Source organism: Eleutherodactylus coqui, chromosome 6 (genome assembly GCF_035609145.1).
Source record: "Eleutherodactylus coqui strain aEleCoq1 chromosome 6, aEleCoq1.hap1, whole genome shotgun sequence".
NCBI lineage: Eukaryota > Metazoa > Chordata > Amphibia > Anura > Eleutherodactylidae > Eleutherodactylus > Eleutherodactylus coqui.
The window spans coordinates 147,491,781-147,513,196 of NC_089842.1; the positions used below are offsets into that span (position 1 = coordinate 147,491,781).

Consider the following 21,416-nt stretch of genomic DNA (forward strand, 5'->3'; position numbering starts at 1 on the left):
AATTTGGCACAAGTATTCTATTGGTCATAAATAGGAAAAGTAAAGGGGTCAAAACTTGATTATTCAATGCTAACTGCAAAAGTAAGTGACCCCCTATGTTATTATGTTATGTAACTTCCCGGTGTCGTACAAGCGTTTAAATTTGGCACAAACATTCTTTAGGTCCTAAAAAGGAACTAGATTATACAATTCTAATTGCAAGGGTTAGTGACCCCCGATGTTATATAATTTCCTGGTGCCGTACAAGCATGAAATTTGACAGAAGCATTCTTTAAGTCCCACATAGGAAAAGTAAAGAGCATTGAATATTCAATTTGTGACCCCTTTACTTTTCCTATGTAGGACCTAAAGAATGTTCGTGTCAAATTTAACACTTATACGACACCAGGAAGTTATATGATATAGGGGATCACTTACCCTTGACCTTAGAATTGTATAATCAAGTTCCTTTTAAGGACCTAAAGAATGCTTGTGCCAAATTTAAACGCTTGTACTATACTGGTAAGTTACAAAACATAGAGGGTGGGGGGGCTCACTTACTTTTGCACTTAGCATTAAATAATCAATTTGTGACGCCAAGTGCAAAAGTAAGTGCACCCCTATGTAACGTACCTAATCTAAGTCTCTAACTTGAAATTTGGCATGAGGCTAATATTAATGTCAGGTGATGCTGCTAACTCTTCTGGCCTTTACCACTTAAGGCCCTTTTTACACGGAACAATCATCCAAATAAATGAAAAACGCAGTCAATGTCTAAACGGCGATCATTTATTTTCATTCATCATTCATTTTATGCAGGCATAAAAATCATCATTGTCTCGTTCATTAATCGTTCAGTTTAAATATCAATCATTCAGTCGTTCTCAGTCACCTGTATAGGGAATGTGAACGACTGAACGATTCCTCATTTAAACGAGCCAATGATGCATCTGCCTGTATAAACAGGCTGCACGAGAACTCTGACATTGTTTGATGTAAGCCAGTAAGCTCCTCCCCTTTTTAGCCCACACGCATTCTACACTAACTTTGTAACAATGCATTGAAATGATGATGTCACAAGGGAATTGTGACATCATAATGGAATGCTAACCAATATATTCCATGACACAGTGAAGAGCAGTTCAAACAGCAGAGAAGGAGCCATAGGAACATTGCAGAGCAGCTAATTCAAAGGAAGATTGCCCAACAGCCAGAAGGAGATCGCCCAATAGCCAGAAGGTGATCACCCAAAAGCCAGAAGGAGGTCGCCCAACAACCAGAAGGAGATCACCCAAAAGCCAGAAAGAGATCACCCAACAGCTAGAAGGAGATCGCCCAACAGCTAGAAGGAGATCGCCCAACAGCCAATTCACTGGAGGAGGACCTACATTGGAGATGAGAAGATCACATTCCCGGTAGAGAGACCTTCAACTTAGACTGAGTCTTCACCTCTTGGCCGTTGTGGAATATGATACCTTTCGGACATTATACCACAAGTGTCCAATAGGAGGTGATGTAACCAGTTACAATCAATGCTGTTTGTTCTTTAGTTTCTTAATAAAATCCATTGAGACTTGATTGAACGCGACTCACTCATTCATTCATTCACTCACTGTCTCGCCACTATTTCTCCAACTTCCCGGTGTCGTATAAACTTGAAATTCGGCATGAAAATTCTTTAATCCTAAAAAAGAAAAGTAAAAGGGTCACAACTCAATTATTCAATGCTAAGTGCAAAAGTATTGGCAACCCTATGTAATGTACCTAATGTAATTCTCTAACTTCCAGATGTTGTACAAACTTGACATTTGGCAGGAGCATTCTTTGGGTCCTATATAAGAAAAGTAAAGGGGTCACAACTTGATTATTCAATGCTAAGTGCAAAAGCAAGTACCCCCTTTGTTATGCAACTTCCCGGTTTCAAACAAGCGTTAAATTTGACACAATCATACTTTAGGTCCTAAATAGGAAAACTAAAGGAGTTACAGCTTGATTATTTAATGCTAAATGCAAAAGTAAGTGACTCCCTACGTTATGTAGCTTCCCGCTGTCATAAAAGTGTGAAATTTGACACGGGTATTCTTCCAAAATAGGAAAAGTAAAGGGGTCAGAACTTTATTATTCTATGCTGCATGCAAAAGTAAGTGCACCCCATATGTTATGTAGCTTGTCGTAAGGCGCACAAGCGTGAAATTTGGCACAAGTATTCTATTGGTCATAAATAGGAAAAGTAAAGGGGTCAAAACTTGATTATTCAATGCTATCTGCAAAAGTAAGTGACCCCCTATGTTATTATGTTATGTAACTTCCCGGTGTCGTACAAGCGTTTAAATTTTGGACAAACATTCTTTAGGTCCTAAAAAGGAACTAGATTATACAATTCTAATTGCAAGGGTAAGTGACCCCCGATGTTATATAATTTCCTAGTGCCGTACAAGCATGAAATTTGACAGAAGCATTCTTTAAGTCCCACATAGGAAAAGTAAAGAGCATTGAATATTCAATTTGTGACCCCTTTACTTTTCCTATGTAGGACCTAAAGAATGTTCGTGTCAAATTTAACACTTATACGACACCAGGAAGTTATATGATATAGGGGATCACTTACCCTTGACCTTAGAATTGTATAATCAAGTTCCTTTTAAGGACCTAAAGAATGCTTGTGCCAAATTTAAACGCTTGTTTTATACTGGTAAGTTACAAAACATAGAGGGTGGGGGGGCTCACTTACTTTTGCACTTAGCATTAAATAATCAATTTGTGACGCCAAGTGCAAAAGTAAGTGCACCCCTATGTAACGTACCTAATCTAAGTCTCTAACTTGAAATTTGGCATGAGGCTAATATTAATGTCAGGTGATGCTGCTAACTCTTCTGGCCTTTACCACTTAAAGCCCTTTTTACACGGAACAATCATCCAAATGAGTGAAAAACGCAGTCAATGTCTAAACGGCGATCATTTATTTTCATTCATCATTCATTTTATGCAGGCATAAAAATCATCATTGACTCGTTCATTAATCGTTCAGTTTAAATATCAATCATTCAGTCGTTCTCAGTCACCTGTATAGCGAATGTGAACGATTGAACGATTCCTCATTTAAACGGGCAAACGATGCATCTGCCTGTATAAACAGGCTGCACGAGAACTCTGACATTATGTGATGTAAGCCAGTAAGCTCCTCCCCTTTTTAGCCCACACGCATTCTACACTAACTTTGTAACAATGCATTGAAATGATGATGTCACAAGGGAATTGTGACATCATAATGGAATGCTAACCAATATATTCCATGACACAGTGAAGAGCAGTTCAAACAGCAGAGAAGGAGCCATAGGAACATTGCAGAGCAGCTAATTCAAAGGAAGATCGCCCAACAGCCAGAAGGAGATCGCCCAATAGCCAGAAGGTGATCACCCAAAAGCCAGAAGGAGGTCGCCCAACAACCAGAAGGAGATCACCCAAAAGCCAGAAAGAGATCACCCAACAGCTAGAAGGAGATCGCCCAACAGCTAGAAGGAGATCGCCCAACAGCCAATTCACTGGAGGAGGACCTACATTGGAGATGAGAAGATCACATTCCCGGTAGAGAGACCTTCAACTTAGACCGAGTCTTCACCTCTTGGCCGTTGTGGAATATGATACCTTTCGGACATTATACCACAAGTGTCCAATAGGAGGTGATGTAACCAGTTACAATCAATGCTGTTTGTTCTTTAGTTTCTTAATAAAATCCATTGAGACTTGATTGAACGCGACTCACTCATTCATTCATTCACTCACTGTCTCGCCACTATTTCTCCAACTTCCCGGTGTCGTATAAACTTGAAATTCGGCATGAAAATTCTTTAATCCTAAAAAAGAAAAGTAAAAGGGTCACAACTCAATTATTCAATGCTAAGTGCAAAAGTATTGGCAACCCTATGTAATGTACCTAATGTAATTCTCTAACTTCCAGATGTTGTACAAACTTGACATTTGGCAGGAGCATTCTTTGGGTCCTATATAAGAAAAGTAAAGGGGTCACAACTTGATTATTCAATGCTAAGTGCAAAAGCAAGTACCCCCTATGTTATGCAACTTCCCGGTTTCAAACAAGCGTTACATTTGACACAATCATACTTTAGGTCCTAAATAGGAAAACTAAAGGAGTTACAGCTTGATTATTTAATGCTAAATGCAAAAGTAAGTGACTCCCTACGTTATGTAGCTTCCCGCTGTCATAAAAGTGTGAAATTTGACACGGGTATTCTTTGGTTCCAAAATAGGAAAAGTAAAGGGGTCAGAACTTTATTATTCAATGCTGCATGCAAAAGTAACTGCACCCCATATGTTATGTAGCTTGTCGTAAGGCGCACAAGCGTGAAATTTGGCACAAGTATTCTATTGGTCATAAATAGGAAAAGTAAAGGGGTCAAAACTTGATTATTCAATGCTATCTGCAAAAGTAAGTGACCCCCTATGTTATTATGTTATGTAACTTCCCGGTGTCGTACAAGCGTTTAAATTTAGGACAAACATTCTTTAGGTCCTAAAAAGGAACTAGATTATACAATTCTAATTGCAAGGGTAAGTGACCCCTGATGTTATATAATTTCCTAGTGCCGTACAAGCATGAAATTTGACAGAAGCATTCTTTAAGTCCCACATAGGAAAAGTAAAGAGCATTGAATATTCAATTTGTGACCCCTTTACTTTTCCTATGTAGGACCTAAAGAATGTTCGTGTCAAATTTAACACTTATACGACACCAGGAAGTTATATGATATAGGGGATCACTTACCCTTGACCTTAGAATTGTATAATCAAGTTCCTTTTAAGGACCTAAAGAATGCTTGTGCCAAATTTAAACGCTTGTACTATACTGGTAAGTTACAAAACATAGAGGGTGGGGGGGCTCACTTACTTTTGCACTTAGCATTAAATAATCAATTTGTGACGCCAAGTGCAAAAGTAAGTGCACCCCTATGTAACGTACCTAATCTAAGTCTCTAACTTGAAATTTGGCATGAGGCTAATATTAATGTCAGGTGATGCTGCTAACTCTTCTGGCCTTTACCACTTAAAGCCCTTTTTACACGGAACAATCATCCAAATGAGTGAAAAACGCAGGCAATGTCTAAACGGCGATCATTTATTTTCATTCATCATTCATTTTATGCAGGCATAAAAATCATCATTGACTCGTTCATTAATCGTTCAGTTTAAATATCAATCATTCAGTCGTTCTCAGTCACCTGTATAGCGAATGTGAACGATTGAACGATTCCTCATTTAAACGGGCAAACGATGCATCTGCCTGTATAAACAGGCTGCACGAGAACTCTGACATTGTTTGATGTAAGCCAGTAAGCTCCTCCCCTTTTTAGCCCACACGCATTCTACACTAACTTTGTAACAATGCATTGAAATGATGATGTCACAAGGGAATTGTGACATCATAATGGAATACTAACCAATATATTCCATGACACAGTGAAGAGCAGTTCAAACAGCAGAGAAGGAGCCATAGGAACATTGCAGAGCAGCTAATTCAAAGGAAGATCGCCCAACAGCCAGTAGGAGATCGCCCAATAGCCAGAAGGTGATCACCCAAAAGCCAGAAGGAGGTCGCCCAACAACCAGAAGGAGATCACCCAAAAGCCAGAAAGAGATCACCCAACAGCTAGAAGGAGATCGCCCAACAGCTAGAAGGAGATCGCCCAACAGCCAATTCACTGGAGGAGGACCTACATTGGAGATGAGAAGATCACATTCCCGGTAGAGAGACCTTCAACTTAGACTGAGTCTTCACCTCTTGGCCGTTGTGGAATATGATACCTTTCGGACATTATACCACAAGTGTCCAATAGGAGGTGATGTAACCAGTTACAATCAATGCTGTTTGTTCTTTAGTTTCTTAATAAAATCCACTGAGACTTGATTGAACGCAACTCACTCATTCATTCATTGACTCACTGTCTCGCCACTATTTCTCCAACTTCCCGGTGTCGTATAAACTTGAAATTCGGCATGAAAATTCTTTAATCCTAAAAAAGAAAAGTAAAAGGGTCACAACTCAATTATTCAATGCGAAGTGCAAAAGTATTGGCAACCCTATGTAATGTACCTAATGTAATTCTCTAACTTCCAGATGTTGTACAAACTTGACATTTGGCAGGAGCATTCTTTGGGTCCTATATAAGAAAAGTAAAGGGGTCACAACTTGATTATTCAATGCTAAGTGCAAAAGCAAGTACCCCCTATGTTATGCAACTTCCCGGTTTCAAACAAGCGTTAAATTTGACACAATCATACTTTAGGTCCTAAATAGGAAAACTAAAGGAGTTACAGCTTGATTATTTAATGCTAAATGCAAAAGTAAGTGACTCCCTACGTTATGTAGCTTCCCGCTGTCATAAAAGTGTGAAATTTGACACGGGTATTCTTCCAAAATAGGAAAAGTAAAGGGGTCAGAACTTTATTATTCTATGCTGCATGCAAAAGTAAGTGCACCCCATATGTTATGTAGCTTGTCGTAAGGCGCACAAGCGTGAAATTTGGCACAAGTATTCTATTGGTCATAAATAGGAAAAGTAAAGGGGTCAAAACTTGATTATTCAATGCTAACTGCAAAAGTAAGTGACCCCCTATGTTATTATGTTATGTAACTTCCCGGTGTCGTACAAGCGTTTAAATTTAGGACAAACATTCTTTAGGTCCTAAAAAGGAACTAGATTATACAATTCTAATTGCAAGGGTAAGTGACCCCCGATGTTATATAATTTCCTAGTGCCGTACAAGCATGAAATTTGACAGAAGCATTCTTTAAGTCCCACATAGGAAAAGTAAAGAGCATTGAATATTCAATTTGTGACCCCTTTACTTTTCCTATGTAGGACCAAAGAATATTCATGTCAAATTTAACACTTATACGACACCAGGAAGTTATATGATATAGGGGATCACTTACCCTTGACCTTAGAATTGTATAATCAAGTTCCTTTTAAGGACCTAAAGAATGCTTGTGCCAAATTTAAACGCTTGTACTATACTGGTAAGTTACAAAACATAGAGGGTGGGGGGGCTCACTTACTTTTGCACTTAGCATTAAATAATCAATTTGTGACGCCAAGTGCAAAAGTAAGTGCACCCCTATGTAACGTACCTAATCTAAGTCTCTAACTTGAAATTTGGCATGAGGCTAATATTAATGTCAGGTGATGCTGCTAACTCTTCTGGCCTTTACCACTTAAGGCCCTTTTTACACGGAACAATCATCCAAATGAGTGAAAAACGCAGTCAATGTCTAAACGGCGATCATTTATTTTCATTCATCATTCATTTTATGCAGGCATAAAAATCATCATTGACTCGTTCATTAATCGTTCAGTTTAAATATCAATCATTCAGTCGTTCTCAGTCACCTGTATAGCGAATGTGAACGATTGAACGATTCCTCATTTAAACGGGCAAACGATGCATCTGCCTGTATAAACAGGCTGCACGAGAACTCTGACATTGTTTGATGTAAGCCAGTAAGCTCCTCCCCTTTTTAGCCCACACGCATTCTACACTAACTTTGTAACAATGCATTGAAAGTAGGATTTTTTACTCACCGTAAAATCTCTTTCTCGTCTCGTCATTGGGGGACACAGCAAAGACCGTGGGATATAGCTTCTGCCACTAGGAGGCGACACTAAGCACAAAAAGTTAGCCCCGCCCTCTGGCTATATCCCTCCTGCCGACAGCAGGCTAATTAGTTTGTCATGCCAGCAGTTGGAATAGCCATGCAGGAACAGAGAGACAACAATAGTTAGTCATATGACACATCAACAAAAAATTTAACTGTAATGAAAAACACGCAGCACCATGTGCGACTTACAGAATCCGGAGTCCGTCCAGGACCACCACTGTGTCATATAAAGAAAGAGGGGCGGGTGCTGTGTCCCCCAATGACGAGACGAGAAAGAGATTTTACGGTGAGTAAAAAATCCTCTTTTGTCGCTCGTGTCATTGGGGTACACAGCAAAGACCGTGGGACGTCCCACAGCCGTCCCCAAGGGTGGGTACAAATATATCATAAGCGCATGCGGTCAGTTTACAGCCGTCTGTAAAACCTTTCGACCCAGCGAAGCGTCGGCTGACGCAAACGTATGTAACTGATAAAACTTAGAAAAGGTGTGCAGGGATGCCCAGGTAGCTGCCTTACACACCTGTGATACTGAGGCACCGTGATTTACCGCCCATGACGCCCCCACTGCTGTGGCGGAATGTGCCGTCACCTGGAATGGCGGTGCCTCAGCCCTGGCCCGGTAGGCTTCCACCACTGCTGAACGGATCCAGCGAGCAATAGTCACCTTTGATGCCGCAAGGCCCCGTCTCGGACCATCCGGTATCACGAACAGGGAATCCGAGCGCCGGAAGGACGCTGTCTGGTCCAAATATGTCCTTAGAGCGCGGACTAGGTCTAAGGTGTGCAGAGCCCGTTCCCTAGGGTGAACCGCCTTTGGACAAAATGATGGCAGTACAATGTCCTCATTAATGTGAAAGGTAGACACCACCTTTGGGAGAAAAGATTGCACCGGTCGCAACACCACCTTAAGGGGTTGTCCCGCGCCGAAACGGGTTTTTTTTTTTTTCAACCCCCCACCCGGTCGGCGCGAGACAACCCCGATGCAGGGAGGTAAAGAAAGCTTACCGGAGCGCTTACCTTAATCCCCGCGCTCCGGTGACTTCAATACTTACCGCTGAAGATGGCCGCCGGGATCCTCTGTCTCCGTGGACCGCAGCTCTTCTGTGCGGTCCATTGCCGATTCCAGCCTCCTGATTGGCTGGAATCGGCACGTGACGGGGCGGAGCTACACGGAGCCTGCATTCTGCACGAGCGGCTCCATAGAAGACTGCAGAAGACCCGGACTGCGCAAGCGCGGCTAATTTGGCCATCGGAGGGCGAAAATTAGTCGGCTCCATGGAGACGAGGACGCCAGCAACGGAGCAGGTAAGTAAAAAACTTTTTATAACTTCTGTATGGCTCATAATTAATGCACAATGTATATTACAAAGTGCATTATTATGGCCATACAGAAGTGTATAGACCCACTTGCTGCCGCGGGACAACCCCTTTATCCTGGTGAAAAACCGTAAAGGGTGGCTTTGCCGATAGTGCCGCAATCTCCGAAACCCTACGAAGGGAGGTAACTGCCACAAGGAAAGCGACCTTCCAGGATAGCAAGCGCCACGGTACCTCCGCTAATGGTTCAAACGGATGGGCCTGCAAGGCATCCAGAACCAGGTTAAGGTCCCAAGGTGGCACCGGAGACCGGAAAGGGGGTGCCGTATGAGGAACTCCCTGTAAAAAGGTGCGCACCGCCGACCTTGAAGCCAAAGGTCGCTGAAACAAAACTGACAAAGCCGAAACCTGTCCCTTAAGGGAGCTGAGGCTCAGGCCCAAGCCCAACCCGTCTTGGAGAAACGACAGGAGACGGGCCAACGAAAAATGCATCGGGTGCGCCCCTTTCTGCTCGCACCAGCGAAAGAATGTTCTCCACACCCGGTGATATACCTTCAATGACGACGGCTTCCTAGCCTTAATCATAGTCTGGATAACTGGGTCTGAGAAGCCCCTTGCTCTCAGTACCGCGGTCTCAACTGCCACGCCGTCAAACGCAGTGTAGCTAAATTCTGGTGGTAGAGGAGACCCTGAGAGAGAAGATCCTTTCGCAGGGGTAATCGCCAGGGCGCGTCTGCTACCATGTCCATGAGCTCCGCGTACCACGTTCTTCGCGGCCAATCTGGGGCTATGAGAATCACAGGTAGCCCTTCCTTCCTGATTCTCCTGAGCAACCGTGGAATGAGAGGAATTGGTGGGAAGACATAGGGGTAATGAAACCCCGTCCATTGAGCCGTTAGCGCATCTGCTGCTAGAGCTCTGGGGTCCCTTGACCTGGCCAGATAGGCTGGAAGCTTCTGATTGAAGCGAGACGCCATCAGGTCCACATCTGGCTGACCCCATCTTAGGCATACTTCCTGAAATACCTCGGGATGTAGCCCCCATTCTCCTGGGTCGACCTCCTCCCTGCTGAGGAAGTCGGCCGCCCAATTTTCGACCCCGGGAATGAAGACTGCCGATATCGCTGGAAGATGTTTCTCGGCCCATGACAGAATTCCCTCTACTTCTTTCATGGCTCCCCTGCTGCGGGTCCCGCCTTGATGGTTTATGTAAGCCACCGCGGTCGCATTGTCTGACTGGATTCGCACTGGAGTTCCCTCCAGCCGGTGCACGAAATGCTGCAAGGCCCGGAGTATTGCTCGCAGCTCCAGGACGTTTATCTGGAGACAGGACTCCTGCGTGGACCAGGTTCCCTGTGCTACCAGATCCCCCAGCGTGCACCCCCAGCCTGTCATGCTGGCATCTGTAGCCAGCACCTGCCACTGCAGGGGCAGGAACGACCTGCCCTGCTGGATACGTGGCGAGTCCAACCACCACTGGAGCGACTGCTGAACACCTGGCGGAATCCTTATCTTCCGCTCGAGGGATCGTGCTAACCTGTCCCACCTTGACAGTATCGCCCACTGCAGGGGGCGGGAGTGGAACTGGGAAAATGGAATCGCCTCGAAAGACGATACCATCAGTCCCAAAACCCTCATCGCATGGTGGATCGCCACCGGTCGCTGCGATAGAAGGGACCGCACCTGCCTCTGAAGCAGCTGACATTTTGCTTCCGGGAGAATCACTCGACCTCGTGCCGTGTCGAAGCACATCCCCAGGTACTGCATGCGTTGAGCTGGCACAAGAGACGATTTCTTGAAATTGATCAGCCAACCGAACCTGGTAAGCGTGTCCAGGGCAATCTGCAGGCTCTCCAGGTTGTCCCGCTGGGTCGGGGCTTTCACCAGAATGTCGTCTAGATACGGCATGGCAACAACCCCCCTGGAATGCAAGATTGCCATCACTGCCGCTAAGACTCTTGTAAACACCCTGGGAGCTGTCGCCAGCCCGAATGGCAATGCCGCAAATTGGAAGTGCTCTTCCTGTACTGCGAACCGGAGGAAGCGCTGGTGCGCCTGACAAATGGGGATATGTAAATATGCATCCTGGATGTCTATCGAAGACAGGAATTCCCCTGCCTCCAAGGATGCGATGACCGCTCGTACCGACTCCATGCGGAAATGACGGACCGCTACGAACCTGTTCAGCTTCTTTAGGTCCAGAACCGGACGGACGGAGCCGTCCTTTTTGGGGACCACAAAAAGATTTGAGTAGAACCCCGTGAAGTATTGTTCGGGGGGCACTCGCACCACCACCCCCTGTAAATAGAGAGAGCGGACCGCTCCGAGAAAAGCTGCTGCCTTCCATGGGTCCCCCGGGGTTCTGGACCGAAAGAAGCGGTCGTGCGGTTGTGAAAGGAACTCTATCGCATAGCCCTTGGACACGACTTCCTGTACCCAAGTGTCTGAGATCTGAGACGACCAGACCTGGCTGAATTGGAGAAGCCGTCCCCCCACCTTGTCCGAAACAGGTGGGGGCAGTCCCTCATGCGGAGGGCTTGCTTTTGGTACCCTTTGCGGGCTGGGGCCCCCGCCAAGAGGACTTTGGTTTAAAGGAAGGAACCTTCCTTTGTTCCCGCTCCTGTAGACCCTTCCTCTCCACCCTACGAGGACTCGTCCGGCGATAGGAACGAAAACGTCTGTGCTGCGGAGATGACCGTTTTGGACGGTTCTGCGGCAAAAGCGAGCTCTTTCCCCCCGTAGCCTCTGAGATTAGCTCGTCTAGCTTGGTGCCGAACAGACGAGATCCTACAAAGGGCATACTGATTAACGACCCCTTGGAGGAAGCGTCCGCATCCCACGATTTTAACCATAGGGTCCGGCGAGTCGCCACCGATGCCGCGGAGGCTCGGGCCGCCAGCCTGGCTGTATCCATAGAGGCCTCACAGAGAAACATGCCCGCTTGTTCAATCTGGTGTGTAATGCCCACCAGATCCTCGGACGCTGCCCCTTCGAGGATTCCTTCTCGTAACCGCTTTGCCCAGTCAGTAACAGCCTTACTGACCCAGGACGAGGCAAACACAGGCCTAAGAGCTGACCCTGCCGCCTCAAAAACGGTCTTTGCTAAGGCCTCGACTCCTCGATCCTTGGGATCCCTGAGGGAGGAGGACTCTGCCGTGGGTAGCACCGTGTGCTTAGCCAGGCGCGAAATGGGTGGATCCACTAGCGGTGGGACCGACCACTTCTCCACTAAGTCCTGCGGGAAGGGATATTTCCCGTCCAAGTAACCTATCTTGGAAAAACGCTTATTCGGTGCCTTCCACTCCTTAGATAGGACCTTGTCAAAGTCCTCATGAGGAGGAAAGGTTTTTGGAGAGCGTCTAGGCTGCCTGAAAGAAAACGATATTCCAGATGCCTATGGTTCCTGTTCAGTGAGCTGAAAAGTGTCACGCACCGCAACCACTAAGCTCTCCACCATCGCAGAAAATTTTGGGACCTGATCCTCCTCCACAACAGAGTCTGAGGAAGATTCAGACCATTCCTCGTCCGAAACATCCTCTTCTGCCGACGAGCGCCGCGACCTAGTGCCAGAAGAGCGCAAAAGCGACGAGGAGGATGGTGATCGGGAGGGCCGCCGTGAGTCCGAAGGCCTGACCCGTTTACGTCTACGGCCACACTCCTCACATGAACCGGAGGCGTCCTGCGCTAACCTTTCCAAAATTGCGCCAGATGCCCGAGTGAGGTCAGACACCGCCATTGACAAGGAGCGGGCCCATTCCGGCTCGGCCACAGCTGGGGGCTGAACTGCGGGGGGGATGCCCTGCCCAGCCGCCTGTTTCGCAGGGGAACAATCTCTACAAAAGGGCTCAGCCTGTCCGCATGCGAACTTTAGGTTACAGCGTGAGCAAGCAAAGTGCGTTACTCTTGCTGTCCCTGGTCCAGCTTCCAGGGCTCTGGGGTCAGACATGGTGCTGGGGTTTCACCGGGCAAAGAAAACTGCGAGCTATCCTCTGCTATGCCAACCGCCAGCAGGAGGGATACGCAGCGAAAGAGGGGAGCTAGCCGCCAGGCAGAGCTTACCCAGGTCCTTGCCGAGGTCCGAAGAGGTCCGGGGAGCCGCTGGGTTGGGAGACTGCAGGTGCTGAAGGGCTTTCTTTCCTGAAGCTTGAGCTGTGCAGCGTATAAGCTGAGCAGAAAAGGCAGCAAGGAGTGGAGCAGCAGGGAGGTTTTTAAGTCCTGGCGCGCGCTGTCCCCAATAGGCTGCTTCTTTGATGTCATCCCCCTTCACCTGTGCTGAGGGAGGAAGGGGGAGGGGCAGGGCGGCGTGCATTGCCGATAAGGCCACGCCCCCTACATGGAGTCAATGAAGGCAGCATTCTGCCGCACCCACGCCACGAGGCCACGCCCCCAGCGTCACATGGGCGTGGCCACGCCCCCACGGAGGAATCACCGTGAAACCACGCCCCCACACGTCATGTGGGCGTGGCCACGCCCCCTCCGCTCCCGGCATTGCCTCGCCCGGGGCTGCCTCGCAGGAACTCCTGCCGGGAGCCCATGCAGGGAGCCGGAAGACCAGGGCATCCTGAAGTTGTTGCTGCCGCCGCCTGAGGTGCCATGCCTACGAGGCCACGCCCCCCCGCCGGCTTGTGCCTGAAACCAGTGCCCTGAATATCCGCAGCCATACATAGCGGATACAACCCCCGCGAAAAGGAGCCTGTCCGCCTGCGCCTATCCCTGCGCCTCGCTGCAGCCCACAAGGTACGCATGCAAAAGCGACATACTGGGAGAGCCAGGGAGGGGAGAGGAGAGGGGAGGGGAGGGGAGGGGAGGGGGGTCGCCAGCGCATACTTACCTCCTGCGTTCTTGCTGGAAGATAAGGCGGCTCCCCAGTTCCAGCAGCCTACCCCTGTAACATCGCCTGCCCATGGGAAGGGGATGCGGACCTCTGCACCAAACATAGGGGGGCTCACGCTGGCGGGCCACATGCGGATATATACGACCCGGATGTGCCACCTTTCCTTCTGAGGCGGGCCGGGCAAGAAGCAACCTGGACAAACCCGAGGTTGTTCGCCCTCCTCTCCGTTCGGGTTTGATGGGGAGCGTCCTGCCTCTCCATCTAACCCTGGCCCTTAAAGCAGCCCTAACGGGCACGACCGTCCTCCTACGAGACACTAAGCTAAAAACTAATTAGCCTGCTGTCAGCAGGAGGGATATAGCCAGAGGGCGGGGCTAACTTTTTGTGCTTAGTGTCGCCTCCTAGTGGCAGAAGCTATATCCCACGGTCTTTGCTGTGTACCCCAATGACACGAGCGAGAAATGATGATGTCACAAGGGAATTGTGACATCATAATGGAATGCTAACCAATATATTCCATGACACAGTGAAGAGCAGTTCAAACAGCAGAGAAGGAGCCATAGGAACATTGCAGAGCAGCTAATTCAAAGGAAGATCGCCCAACAGCCAGAAGGAGATCGCCCAATAGCCAGAAGGTGATCACCCAAAAGCCAGAAGGAGGTCGCCCAACAACCAGAAGGAGATCACCCAAAAGCCAGAAAGAGATCACCCAACAGCTAGAAGGAGATCGCCCAACAGCTAGAAGGAGATCGCCCAACAGCCAATTCACTGGAGGAGGACCTACATTGGAGATGAGAAGATCACATTCCCGGTAGAGAGACCTTCAACTTAGACTGAGTCTTCACCTCTTGGCCGTTGTGGAATATGATACCTTTCGGACATTATACCACAAGTGTCCAATAGGAGGTGATGTAACCAGTTACAATCAATGCTGTTTGTTCTTTAGTTTCTTAATAAAATCCATTGAGACTTGATTGAACGCGACTCACTCATTCATTCATTCACTCACTGTCTCGCCACTATTTCTCCAACTTCCCGGTGTCGTATAAACTTGAAATTCGGCATGAAAATTCTTTAATCCTAAAAAAGAAAAGTAAAAGGGTCACAACTCAATTATTCAATGCTAAGTGCAAAAGTATTGGCAACCCTATGTAATGTACCTAATGTAATTCTCTAACTTCCAGATGTTGTACAAACTTGACATTTGGCAGGAGCATTCTTTGGGTCCTATATAAGAAAAGTAAAGGGGTCACAACTTGATTATTCAATGCTAAGTGCAAAAGCAAGTACCCCCTATGTTATGCAACTTCCCGGTTTCAAACAAGCGTTAAATTTGACACAATCATACTTTAGGTCCTAAATAGGAAAACTAAAGGAGTTACAGCTTGATTATTTAATGCTAAATGCAAAAGTAAGTGACTCCCTACGTTATGTAGCTTCCTGTTGTCATAAAAGTGTGAAATTTGACACGGGTATTCTTTGGTTCCAAAATAGGAAAAGTAAAGGGGTCAGAACTTTATTATTCAATGCTGCATGCAAAAGTAAGTGCACCCCATATGTTATGTAGCTTGTCGTAAGGCGCACAAGCGTGAAATTTGGCACAAGTATTCTATTGGTCATAAATAGGAAAAGTAAAGGGGTCAAAACTTGATTATTCAATGCTAACTGCAAAAGTAAGTGACCCCCTATGTTATTATGTTATGTAACTTCCCGGTGTCGTACAAGCGTTTAAATTTAGGACAAACATTCTTTAGGTCCTAAAAAGGAACTAGATTATACAATTCTAATTGCAAGGGTAAGTGACCCCCGATGTTATATAATTTCCTAGTGCCGTACAAGCATGAAATTTGACAGAAGCATTCTTTAAGTCCCACATAGGAAAAGTAAAGAGCATTGAATATTCAATTTGTGACCCCTTTACTTTTCCTATGTAGGACCTAAAGAATGTTCGTGTCAAATTTAACACTTATACGACACCAGGAAGTTATATGATATAGGGGATCACTTACCCTTGACCTTAGAATTGTATAATCAAGTTCCTTTTAAGGACCTAAAGAATGCTTGTGCCAAATTTAAACGCTTGTACTATACTGGTAAGTTACAAAACATAGAGGGTGGGGGGGGCTCACTTACTTTTGCACTTAGCATTAAATAATCAATTTGTGACGCCAAGTGCAAAAGTAAGTGCACCCCTATGTAACGTACCTAATCTAAGTCTCTAACTTGAAATTTGGCATGAGGCTAATATTAATGTCAGGTGATGCTGCTAACTCTTCTGGCCTTTACCACTTAAGGCCCTTTTTACACGGAACAATCATCCAAATAAATGAAAAACGCAGTCAATGTCTAAACGGCGATCATTTATTTTCATTCATCATTCATTTTATGCAGGCATAAAAATCATCATTGACTCGTTCATTAATCGTTCAGTTTAAATATCAATCATTCAGTCGTTCTCAGTCACCTGTATAGCGAATGTGAACGATTGAACGATTCCTCATTTAAACGGGCAAACGATGCATCTGCCTGTATAAACAGGCTGCACGAGAACTCTGACATTGTTTGATGTAAGCCAGTAAGCTCCTCCCCTTTTTAGCCCACACGCATTCTACACTAACTTTGTAACAATGCATTGAAATGATGATGTCACAAGGGAATTGTGACATCATAATGGAATGCTAACCAATATATTCCATGACACAGTGAAGAGCAGTTCAAACAGCAGAGAAGGAGCCATAGGAACATTGCAGAGCAGCTAATTCAAAGGAAGATCGCCCAACAGCCAGAAGGAGATCGCCCATTAGCCAGAAGGTGATCACCCAAAAGCCAGAAGGAGGTCGCCCAACAACCAGAAGGAGATCACCCAAAAGCCAGAAAGAGATCACCCAACAGCTAGAAGGAGATCGCCCAACAGCTAGAAGGAGATCGCCCAACAGCCAATTCACTGGAGGAGGACCTACATTGGAGATGAGAAGATCACATTCCCGGTAGAGAGACCTTCAACTTAGACTGAGTCTTCACCTCTTGGCCGTTGTGGAATATGATACCTTTCGGACATTATACCACAAGTGTCCAATAGGAGGTGATGTAACCAGTTACAATCAATGCTGTTTGTTCTTTAGTTTCTTAATAAAATCCATTGAGACTTGATTGAACGCGACTCACTCATTCATTCATTCACTCACTGTCTCGCCACTATTTCTCCAACTTCCCGGTGTCGTATAAACTTGAAATTCGGCATGAAAATTCTTTAATCCTAAAAAAGAAAAGTAAAAGGGTCACAACTCAATTATTCAATGCGAAGTGCAAAAGTATTGGCAACCCTATGTAATGTACCTAATGTAATTCTCTAACTTACCGATGTTGTACAAACTTGACATTTGGCAGGAGCATTCTTTGGGTCCTATATAAGAAAAGTAAAGGGGTCACAACTTGATTATTCAATGCTAAGTGCAAAAGCAAGTACCCCCTATGTTATGCAACTTCCCGGTTTCAAACAAGCGTTACATTTGACACAATCATACTTTAGGTCCTAAATAGGAAAACTAAAGGAGTTACAGCTTGATTATTTAATGCTAAATGCAAAAGTAAGTGACTCCCTACGTTATGTAGCTTCCCGCTGTCATAAAAGTGTGAAATTTGACATGGGTATTCTTTGGTTCCAAAATAGGAAAAGTAAAGGGGTCAGAACTTTATTATTCAATGCTGCATGCAAAAGTAAGTGCACCCCATATGTTATGTAGCTTGTCGTAAGGCGCACAAGCGTGAAATTTGGCACAAGTATTCTATTGGTCATAAATAGGAAAAGTAAAGGGGTCAAAACTTGATTATTCAATGCTAACTGCAAAAGTAAGTGACCCCCTATGTTATTATGTTATGTAACTTCCCGGTGTCGTACAAGCGTTTAAATTTGGCACAAACATTCTTTAGGTCCTAAAAAGGAACTAGATTATACAATTCTAATTGCAAGGGTTAGTGACCCCCGATGTTATATAATTTCCTGGTGCCGTACAAGCATGAAATTTGACAGAAGCATTCTTTAAGTCCCACATAGGAAAAGTAAAGAGCATTGAATATTCAATTTGTGACCTCTTTACTTTTCCTATGTAGGACCTAAAGAATGTTCGTGTCAAATTTAACACTTATACGACACCAGGAAGTTATATGACATAGGGGATCACTTACCCTTGACCTTAGAATTGTATAATCAAGTTTCTTTTAAGGACCTAAAGAATGCTTGTGCCAAATTTAAACGCTTGTACTATACTGGTAAGTTACAAAACATAGAGGGTGGGGGGGCTCACTTACCTTTGCACTTAGCATTAAATAATCAATTTGTGACGCCAAGTGCAAAAGTAAGTGCATCCCTATGTAATGTACCTAATCTAAGTCTCTAACTTGAAATTTGGCATGAGGCTAATATTAATGTCAGGTGATGCTGCTAACTCTTCTGGCCTTTACCACTTAAGGCCCTTTTTACACGGAACAATCATCCAAATGAGTGAAAAACGCAGTCAATGTCTAAACGGCGATCATTTATTTTCATTCATCATTCATTTTATGCAGGCATAAAAATCATCATTGACTCGTTCATTAATCGTTCAGTTTAAATATCAATCATTCAGTCGTTCTCAGTCACCTGTATAGGGAATGTGAACGACTGAACGATTCCTCATTTAAACGAGTCAACGATGCATCTGCCTGTATAAACAGGCTGCACGAGAACTCTGACATTGTTTGATGTAAGCCAGTAAGCTCCTCCCCTTTTTAGCCCACACGCATTCTACACTAACTTTGTAACAATGCATTGAAATGATGATGTCACAAGGGAATTGTGACATCATAATGGAATACTAACCAATATATTCCATGACACAGTGAAGAGCAGTTCAAACAGCAGAGAAGGAGCCATAGGAACATTGCAGAGCAGCTAATTCAAAGGAAGATCGCCCAACAGCCAGAAGGAGATCGCCCAATAGCCAGAAGGTGATCACCCAAAAGCCAGAAGGAGGTCGCCCAACAACCAGAAGGAGATCACCCAAAAGCCAGAAAGAGATCACCCAACAGCTAGAAGGAGATCGCCCAACAGCTAGAAGGAGATCGCCCAACAGCCAATTCACTGGAGGAGGACCTACATTGGAGATGAGAAGATCACATTCCCGGTAGAGAGACCTTCAACTTAGACTGAGTCTTCACCTCTTGGCCGTTGTGGAATATGATACCTTTCGGACATTATACCACAAGTGTCCAATAGGAGGTGATGTAACCAGTTACAATCAATGCTGTTTGTTCTTTAGTTTCTTAATAAAATCCATTGAGACTTGATTGAACGCGACTCACTCATTCATTCATTCACTCACTGTCTCGCCACTATTTCTCCAACTTCCCGGTGTCGTATAAACTTGAAATTCGGCATGAAAATTCTTTAATCCTAAAAAAGAAAAGTAAAAGGGTCACAACTCAATTATTCAATGCTAAGTGCAAAAGTATTGGCAACCCTATGTAATGTACCTAATGTAATTCTCTAACTTCCAGATGTTCTACAAACTTGACATTTGGCAGGAGCATTCTTTGGGTCCTATATAAGAAAAGTAAAGGGGTCACAACTTGATTATTCAATGCTAAGTGCAAAAGCAAGTACCCCCTATGTTATGCAACTTCCCGGTTTCAAACAAGCGTTAAATTTGACACAATAATACTTTAGGTCCTAAATAGGAAAACTAAAGGAGTTACAGCTTGATTATTTAATGCTAAATGCAAAAGTAAGTGACTCCCTACGTTATGTAGCTTCCCGCTGTCATAAAAGTGTGAAATTTGACACGGGTATTCTTTGGTTCCAAAATAGGAAAAGTAAAGGGGTCAGAACTTTATTATTCAATGCTGCATGCAAAAGTAAGTGCACCCCATATGTTATGTAGCTTGTCGTAAGGCGCACAAGCGTGAAATTTGGCACAAGTATTCTATTGGTCATAAATAGGAAAAGTAAAGGGGTCAAAACTTGATTATTCAATGCTAACTGCAAAAGTAAGTGACCCCCTATGTTATTATGTTATGTAACTTCCCGGTGTCGTACAAGCGTTTAAATTTAGGACAAACATTCTTTAGGTCCTAAAAAAGGAACTAGATTATACAATTCTAATTGCAAGAGTAAGTGACCCCCGATGTTATATAATTTCCTGGTGCCATACAAGCATGAAATTTGACAGAAGCATTCTTTAAGTACCACATAGGAAAAGTAAAGAGCATTGAATATTCAATTTGTGACCCCCTTACTTTTCCTATGTAGGACCTAAAGAATGTTCGTGTCAAATTTAACACTTATACGACACCAGGAAGTTATATGACATAGGGGATCACTTACCCTTGACCTTAGAATTGTATAATCAAGTTCCTTTTAAGGACCTAAAGAATGCTTGTGCCAAATTTAAACGCTTGTACTACACTGGTAAGTTACAAAACATAGGGGGTGGGCGGGTCAGTTACTTTTGCACTTAGCATTAAATAATCAATTTGTGACGCCAAGTGCAAAAGTAAGTGCACCCCTATGTAATGTACCTAATCTAAGTCTCTAACTTGAAATTTGGCATGAGGCTAATATTAATGTCAGGTGATGCTGCTAACTCTTCTGGCCTCTACCACTTAAGGCCCTTTTTACACGGAACAATCATCCAAATGAGTGAAAAACGCAGTCAATGTCTAAACGGCGATCATTTATTTTCATTCATCATTCATTTTATGCAGGCATAAAAATCATCATTGACTCGTTCATTAATCGTTCAGTTTAAATATCAATCATTCAGTCGTTCTCAGTCACCTGTATAGCGAATGTGAACGACTGAACGATTCCTCATTTAAACGAGCCAACGATGCATCTGCCTGTATAAACAGGCTGCACGAGAACTCTGACATTGTTTGATGTAAGCCAGTAAGCTCCTCCCCTTTTTAGCCCACACGCATTCTACACTAACTTTGTAACAATGCATTGAAATGATGATGTCAAAAAGGAATTGTGACATCATAATGGAAAACTAACCAATATATTCCATGACACAGTGAAGAGCAGTTCAAACAGCAGAGAAGGAGCCAGAAGAACATTGCAGAGCAGCTAATTCAAAGGAAGATCGCCCAACAGCCAGAAGGAGATCGCCCAATAGCCAGAAGGTGATCACCCAAAAGCTAGAAGGAGGTCGCCCAACAACCAAATCACCCAAAAGCCAGAAGGAGATCACCCAACAGCTAGAAGGAGATCGCCCAACAGCCAATTCACTGGAGGAGGACCTACATTGGAGATGAGAAGATCACATTCCCGGTAGAGAGACCTTCAACTTAGACTGAGTCTTCACCTCTTGGCCGTTGTGGAATATGATACCTTTCGGACATTATACCACAAGTGTCCAATAGGAGGTGATGTAACCAGTCACAATCAATGCTGTTTGTTCTTTAGTTTCTTAATAAAATCCATTGAGACTTGATTGAACGCGACTACTCATTCATTCATTCATTCACTCACTGACTTCCCACTATTTCTCCAACTTCCCGGTGTCGTATAAACTTGAACTTCGTCATGAAAATTCTTTAATCCTAAAAAAGAAAAGTAAAAGGGTCACAACTC

General features: G+C 44.6%; 5 long non-coding RNA genes across 5 annotated transcripts; all 5 read right to left on the reverse strand.

The window, feature by feature from the left end:
* Window positions 1-1,522: 1,522 nt before the first annotated feature.
* Window positions 1,523-3,587, reverse strand: LOC136631513 (uncharacterized). Its single transcript, XR_010793039.1, has 3 exons — window positions 3,538-3,587; window positions 1,744-1,810; window positions 1,523-1,663 (listed from the first exon to the last, which is right to left on the reverse strand). It is a non-coding gene; the product is annotated as an uncharacterized lncRNA (long non-coding RNA).
* Window positions 3,588-3,766: 179 nt separating this feature from the next.
* On the reverse strand, window positions 3,767-5,819 carry LOC136631512 (uncharacterized). Its single transcript, XR_010793038.1, has 3 exons — window positions 5,713-5,819; window positions 3,914-3,980; window positions 3,767-3,833 (listed from the first exon to the last, which is right to left on the reverse strand). It is a non-coding gene; the product is annotated as an uncharacterized lncRNA (long non-coding RNA).
* A 123-nt stretch (window positions 5,820-5,942) lies between these two features.
* On the reverse strand, window positions 5,943-14,708 carry LOC136631515 (uncharacterized). Its single transcript, XR_010793041.1, has 3 exons — window positions 14,589-14,708; window positions 6,089-6,155; window positions 5,943-6,008 (listed from the first exon to the last, which is right to left on the reverse strand). It is a non-coding gene; the product is annotated as an uncharacterized lncRNA (long non-coding RNA).
* Window positions 14,709-14,717: 9 nt separating this feature from the next.
* On the reverse strand, window positions 14,718-16,884 carry LOC136631514 (uncharacterized). Its single transcript, XR_010793040.1, has 3 exons — window positions 16,765-16,884; window positions 14,965-15,031; window positions 14,718-14,884 (listed from the first exon to the last, which is right to left on the reverse strand). It is a non-coding gene; the product is annotated as an uncharacterized lncRNA (long non-coding RNA).
* Window positions 16,885-19,067: 2,183 nt separating this feature from the next.
* LOC136631516 (uncharacterized) lies at window positions 19,068-21,257 on the reverse strand. The gene is made up of 3 exons (XR_010793042.1): window positions 21,087-21,257; window positions 19,316-19,382; window positions 19,068-19,235 (listed from the first exon to the last, which is right to left on the reverse strand). It is a non-coding gene; the product is annotated as an uncharacterized lncRNA (long non-coding RNA).
* Window positions 21,258-21,416: the final 159 nt, after the last annotated feature.